Below are 7,838 nucleotides of genomic sequence, written 5' to 3'. Positions count from 1 at the left end.
ACACTCATTAAATGTGTATCTGTTTTTTTTTTAATAAGAGCTTATCTGGATTCATAAACCATAATTGAGACATAAGTCAGTAGGAAACATATCATTATCCAGCAAAACTATTTCTATAGTTAAATTCTTCTGAATAATTAGGAATAAAACTAAATATTCAGGGGCCTGGAAAGATGGCTCACTGGTTAAGAACTTTGCTTGTTCTTACGAAAGACTCTGGTTCAAATCCCCGCACCCACATGGCAGCTACCAACTGTCTGTAACTCCAGTTCCAGGGTATCCAACAGCCTCTTCTGTCTTCTGCGAGCATTGCATGACACAGGTGCACTTACACACCTACACACAGGCCATATACACATACACATAAAATAAAAATAATAAATAAAATGTTTTTTAAAAACTAATTTTCAAATATTCCTTATTCATTAATCCACTGACAAAAAAACTCAATATGGTTTTAAAGTGTGTAAATTTATCACACAGCCAAAATACTAATAAATTCACCATCTTGAAGTGCATTGATGGCTAATGATCAGTGAATATCTTATGGAAAATTCTGCTTTCTTCTTTGACTGAATTTTCAAACATCACCAGGTCCAGACACTGGTGGACTGTATTGAAATTCAGATTATTTCATTTCAACATGCTTCAGTTAGTAATAAGGTGTAAGTTAGGAAAGGATTTGGTGTGTCTAAATAAATAAACACTAAAATAATTTTCTAAATATTTTCCACATGTCTACATAATAATTATATTGATAATTCAAATGAGCAATGACTTAATTAGAAGTATGAATATTTAATAAGTTATAGTAGATACTTCTGCTTCTAATGCTATTTTTGTTTGACCTTGCCTAACTGATAAACTGCATAATCAGTGTCACTACTCAAGAACTTCTTTTATGTATTAGCAATCAAAAACCTGAAAAGCTGCCCCGCCGTCTGTCCCAATTTGTATGTGTTCTCCATTTCATTCTAACACTTCACATATGGTATAGTTACTAGGAGGAATTGGCTGAGGTCAAAGTGCCTGTGTACATGTCAAATTCTACCACATTTATGTAAACATAAAGAATTACTATGTTCAACTTAAAATTTGGGGGGGGGATCTTTTTGAGACAGGGTCTCCCTATAGCCCCAGCTGTCCTGGAATTCACTATGTAGACCAGGCTGGCCTTGAACTCACAGAGATCCGCCTGCCTCTGCCTCCAGAGTGCTGGGATTAAAGGCATGTGTCACCACGCCCGGCTAATTTTTTCACCTATAAATTGGAACTAATAAATGCATTTCAAGGGAGGGAAAATAACACTACATATAAATTTTAAATTACCAGCTAGTGATTTAGTAAGCATTCACTGAACATTATCAAATGTTTATATTTTCATTACATAATCCTATTCTTTATATTTTGAGACTTTTTTGCATTTTAATTACTTTGCTAGTTTCATGAGTTTCACATTTTAAAACCCTTAACTTTAAATACACAAAGGTATAGTTTACTAAATATAAATGTAAAGAAAAGACATATATTATCTGAAGTGAATTTCTAGCATTCCTGCTTTTTAAAATTTTAAGGCATACTCATTGTGCACCAACATAGAAACTTTGAGTGTTCAGAGAAAAATCTTAATTATTACTCCAAATGTTTCTTTAATGGTTTTGTTAATGTATATTTTAATGACAATGAAACCACATATTTATAAATTCTTTCATATCGTCTTCACAGCATTTTGGGGGAAATGACTATATTGTCCCATGGATTTCCTGTGGGATGGGACCCACACTGCAGTGAAAGAGTTCATTTTACTTGGCTTAACAGATGACCCAGTTCTTGGGCATCTACCTGGTGACCCTGTCTGGAAACCTCAGCACAATCCTTCTAATCAGAGTCTCTCCTCAGCTCCATCACCCCATGTACATTTTTCCGAGCCACTTGGCTTCTACTGACATTGGCTACTCATCTTCTGTCACACCCAATATGCTTGTCAGCTTCCTGGTGGAGAGGAATACCATTTCCTACCTTGGGTGTTTCATCCAGCTTGACTCAGCTGCTTTCTTTGGGACACTTAAGTCCTACCTTCTGGCTGTTATGGCTTATTCAACCAAAATGTCCACTCATGTCTGTGTTCAGTTGCTTATCGGAGCTTACACAGGTGGTTTTCTTACAGCTTACTCCTGTACCTTTTCCTTCTTTTCTTTTCTTTTCTGTGGACCAAACAGAGTCAATCACTTTTTCTGTGACTTTACTCTTTTAGTTGAACTCTCCTGTTAGATGTCAGGGTCCCCGCAGCTGTTACCTCATTTTCTGCTGAAACTGCTCTTCTGATCACAGTGTTAGTCATAGCTGTCTCCTACACATACATCTTCATCACCATCTTGAAGATGCACTCCACTGAGGGCCACCAGAAGGCCTTCTCCACCTGCACCGCCCACCTCACTGTAGTCACTCTGTTCTATTGACCATCAGATTCATTTGCATGATGCTCAAGTCCAGCTACTCCACTGATCAGAACAAGGTGATGTCTGTGTTCTACACTGTGGTGATCACCATGTTCAGTCGCCTCATCTACAGTCTGAGGAATAATGAGATTAAGGCAACTCTGAAGAGACAACTTGCTAGGAAATTATTTACATAGAGATGTCTGTTCTTTTGGATAGATTGATAAAGCAATGATACTCATTAGAAAATCTTAATTTAAAAACTCATTATCTGGGGCTGGAGAGATGGCTCATTGGTCAAGAATACTGATTGTTCTTGCAGAAAAGCCGGGTTCGGATCCCAGCACCCACATGGCAGCTAACAACTGTCCTAACTCCAGTTCCAGGGGATCTGACAGCCTCCTCTGTCCTCCACATGCATTGCACAACACAAACGCACTTATCTACGCGCAGGCAATACACACATACACATAAAATAAAATAATAAATAAAATATTTTTATAAACATTATCTGTTGTTGAAAAATATGTTCTGATATATATTTAGCCAAGCATGGAGATTTTTAATAATTTTAATGATAGATATTCCTGACATCTATTAGCATATTATAAGTTCATAGTGAGTTACATTTAACACATTTCTTTTGTAATTGAGAATAGATGTGTGTTTCAATTGGAAAATTCATAGAAGTATGGAAAATAGTAAATAGCCATGGTGGGAGGATGCTTCATGGGAAAGGAGATCATATACAGAGATATAAAGGGGGAAAGGAAATTATGGTGTATGAAGGTAAAATATTGTGGGGAATGAGAGGCAGGGCAAAGGAGGGTGTATGGGAGAAATAACTACTAATAAGCCTTCAGAAAAAGTCATATGGAAATCTGCCACTATTGAATTTCTTAAATATAAACATATACATTATAAAAAGAGATTAAATGGAATTACCCTATAACAGGGTACATGCCCCTACTAAACACCATATGCATGTAAAGAAAAGCCCAGAGCCAAGAATGGACAACTTCTTTTGAAATTGTTGGCCAGGGGTAGTACGCACACTCAAACTGTGCTGCCCATTGCCACTATTATTAGTTTTCCACCAGAATTTCATTGTAAAACTTACTGCTGAAGAAACTACACATATGAATTACAGATCAACAAAGAGAAATAAAGCTAGTACTGACTTCAAATCTTCATCTCTACTGACTAGTTTTCATAGTGCTGGAAAGTGCTAGGCAAGCTACAGGAAGAAAGGGGTGATCATTGTCCTTGCCCATGTAAGAATCCTGTGAGCTACAATTTCAACTGTCCTAGTACAGTGATGGCCTAAATGCTATGAGAGAAAAAAATTTCTGGTTGGATTTGAGGTCCACTTCACAAGATGTTGTCCATACCTGACACTGAGATCAGGACTATGAACTTGTGTCTAGACAGGCCACAGGTCACAGGAAAGAGCCAACTAATAGTACTTTGCTAAATAGACATAGTATTAAACAAACTCCTAACAACTTATTGCTATGCCCATAGATGAATGCATCTTTCCACTCTTACCAGAGAAGCTTCTTCTTACAGCAGATGATTATTAACACAAGACACATAACTGTCCAGTGTGTACAGAGTAAGAACCTGTATAGTGCTTATCCCTAATAGACATCAATATCATACTTCTGCCTCCCAAGCCTCAGGGATCATTTTAGAATGATTCTAAAAGCCAGAGGTTCAGTCACCAAAATGAAACAGCTGAGGAATTACTCATATGAACTCACAGTAGTAGTGACAGCAACGCACATAAGCTCAAGTCAGATAAAACATCAACATAGAAGTGTGGAAATGAATAAAAAAACCTCAATCCTAGCTGAGAAAATATTGGCAACTGGTAGGTGCTAAAAGGGGAGAGTCCTTATTCTTTAAAGTTGTGATTCTGGGTAGGTTAGACAGGCTCCAGAGGATGAACCATATTGGAAGACACTTGTGAACATGTTTGAGGCAATGGGAATATCATGTTGAGTGCATGATACTCCCCAGGGGTTGGTAAGGGACATAAGGGAAGAGCTCTAAATATGATCAAAACATATTGTATGAAACTAACAAAAATTCTGTAAAAAAGAATAGCAACTTTTTCCCCATAAATATCACACCTAAAATGTCTTTTTAATTGTATTTAGATGTTTAAATGTAGCTGTCTAGAATAAATCAGGTCTAATGAAGTATATAACTGTTCAATTTCATATCCATCTTCAATAACAGCTCACACTAGTGTTTAAATAATGACTATTATTACGATCAAGTGTAATCTGATAGAAAATACAAAGTGGAACAGACAATAAAATAACATATAATGTTTTGATTAGAGGAAGATCATTATTGGGATGGGATTTGTACACCCATAGGAGTTAGATCTGTATTCTTGTCCTCTGACTCCAACATTGGTGGTTTGCAGCAGAGTTCAATGAAACAATAAGATGAGAAGCCTCTGGTTAATATGCTTCCCTGAGAAACATCGTTTCCTAATTTATTTATATTTAAACAGAGTATGTTTGTTGAGCAACAATGATAAATCTTAGGATTCTAACACACAATGAAATATTAGCAAATTTCTCAATGTTTTCAAATTTCTGACATGTTACTCTTTGAGATTCAGTGACAATAAATCAGTATTCAGAGGAATTCCCTGAAATTTCAAAATTATGTATCTTTTAAACATATTCTAACAATCTTCACATTCTATTATGAAAATAGTTAAAATTCCCATTTAAGGAAGAAAATGCACTGTTTAGTAATACTTGCAAGTAACTACAGCCTGTAGCAGTATTCTAGCAATGAAAAACATAATTTAAAATTCAGACCTGAGAGAAACAGCTTTTATGGCAGGGATTGAACCCAAGGCTACTGGATCTGAGTGCTCTACCATTAAGCCAAAGCCACAGATTCCCATGAATAAGATGTGGTGTCCAGGTGTTTAGTCCCATACCACACCAATGGTAATTTTACATGTGATTATAACTTAATACAAATTGAATCAAGCAGATTATCCCCATGACATGTGGGTTCTTTGTCCAATACACTAAAGTTATGAAAGGTTGAGATCTACTGAAGAGGAAGGTGTTCTAATTACTAACCTAGCATTAGCCTTGAATCAAGCTCTCTCTCTTTCTCTGTCATCTCTCTGTCTCTCTCATCTCTCTGTCTCTCTGTCTCTCTCTCATATACATATGGTTCTACCTTACCCTTTTCAGCATTCAAACTTCTTCCCAAGAATATTATTTAAAAAATATATATATACATGTATATATATATATATATATTTATATTATACATGCATTTCCTCACTTCTGTGGACAACTTGATTACAAGCCCTAAAATCATTTTCCTCTTCTATCACTAACCCTCTTACACTTTCCTCCCCATGCATCATCCATGGACATAAATCTTAAATAATTTTTTTTCAAAGCTTTGAAAAATCTACATGGCTAGAAATTGCTGACAATGGTCATGGTGGTTGACACCGAATGCTAAGTTTTAGGGATTTGGAACCTACTAAATTGTTGAGGACAAGTGACCATAACTGTGTCACAGAGACACAATCCTCAACCACAGATGAAGGAAAATAATCAGCCATAAATATCACTCTTCCCAAGCCTCACAGAACCTGCAGAACAGGAAGGGTAAATGGAAACCTAAAAGAAGGTATGGAGTGATGTATAGTTTTTTTCTCCATATTGAAGCTTTCATTCTTTCAGGATGGAGGGAAGATCATAATGCTCAGGAAAGAATGTTACAAAGCTTGGGATGTAGAGAAAAGTGACAACTGTCAGGAAGGTCCTGAAATGAAACTCACAGGCATCTCAAAAGGTAACATAAACAGTGACAGGTGCTGTCTGGAGGAAGCTGGCTGAAACCAAACTTTCAAGCTGTTCAGAGAACACCAGGGATGCAGTTGTGTGAGTCATCACTCATTCTGGAACGGGCTTTCTGAGGTAGGAGGTATGGGATAATTCTTACTCAGAATTCAATCAATCCTCTCTCCACTCACAGTTTTCTATGTAACAATAATTTTTATATCATTGGCTATAAAATATATAGCTTAATTATTATATAAAATAACTTTATATCTCATCCTTCCCCACAGTCCTCAAAGTACTTAGGGTATCTTAAATCAATGACTGCAAAATACTGATAAAATAAATGACTATTGAGTAAAAGAATAAAAAAAAAGTCCACTTTACATTCTTCTTTGGGTATTTCGTTCTAACCTCAAACAACAGATAAACTTAGAACTGATATTTATCTGAGATAACATGTTATCAACTACTCTGCATGATTATCAAGTGAACATGCACCACTACTTACATAAAGTGAAAAATGAGAGATCACTTAGATTGATAGTTCTGGTAAATTACTCCTGTTAGTGTGAAATGAGCCTCAGTGCCCACCTGGGAATGAGGTAATGATCCCTTGTGATTTGAATTCACACTTGAATCCAGAGCCTCTTCAGAGACTGATAGTAGAAGACAACTTAGCAGCTATAAAATCATAACAACCTTGACTTTCCTGCTCTGCCAAGAATTCCCATTTAAGAGGTATGATTTTGGGTTTGTGGTTAAATGGAGAATATTTTACTCATTAAACATATACCTGTTTTTTTATTTTATTACTGTTTATAAACCACAGTTGAGAAATAAGTTAGTAGGAAACATGCCATCATCCAGAAAAAGATTTTAAAAAGAACTCTTATAGAAATAAATTATATTTCTATAGTTAAAAATCTTCTGAAAATTTGGGAGTAAAAGTAAGTTTTCAAATGTTCCTTATTCATTAGTCCACTGACAAAAAAAACTCAATATGGTTTTAAAACGTATAAATTTAGCACTCAGCCAAAATGCTAATAAATAAATCAGCTTGAAGTTCATCGACCGCTTACTGTCACTGAACATCTTGTGGAAAGACCTGCTTTGTGCACTGACTGAGTGTTCAAGCATCACAGGCTCAAGACTCTGTGGACAACATGAAGTTATAAAGGCAAATATTTCAGGAGATGAGAGTCAGCCTTCATCTAGTAGGTGAACAAAGGTTCTCCAAACTTCTGAACTTTTTAGATGAATATTAATTCACCGTGTACTCTGTTTAAAATCAGACTATTTCATTTTAACATGCTTCAATTAGAAACACATTTAAGTGAGGAAAGGATTTGGTATGTCTAAATAAATGAACTCTAAAACACTGTCATAAATATTCACATATCCACATGATAATTATATTGATATTTAAATGATCAATGAATTAATTAGAAGTCTTAAATATGTAATTTATAATAGGTATTTATAGTATTTCTGCTTATAATGCTATTTTTATTATTTTTATTCTTCCAATTTCTAACAAGAAAATTATTTCCTTTTTAAAAAT

The 7,838-nt window shown here is 35.4% G+C and overlaps 1 pseudogene; it reads left to right on the top strand.

Annotated features, from left to right (window-relative positions):
• Positions 1–1,754: 1,754 nt before the first annotated feature.
• Positions 1,755–2,635, top strand: LOC103732409 (annotated as a pseudogene).
• Positions 2,636–7,838: the final 5,203 nt, after the last annotated feature.

This window comes from Nannospalax galili, unplaced genomic scaffold (genome assembly GCF_000622305.1).
Source record: "Nannospalax galili isolate Female #2095 unplaced genomic scaffold, S.galili_v1.0 scaffold2155, whole genome shotgun sequence".
In the NCBI taxonomy this organism is placed as follows: Eukaryota; Metazoa; Chordata; class Mammalia; order Rodentia; family Spalacidae; genus Nannospalax; species Nannospalax galili.
Note: the sequence above shows the minus strand (reverse complement) of the source record. Positions and strands in the feature narration are given on the sequence as shown.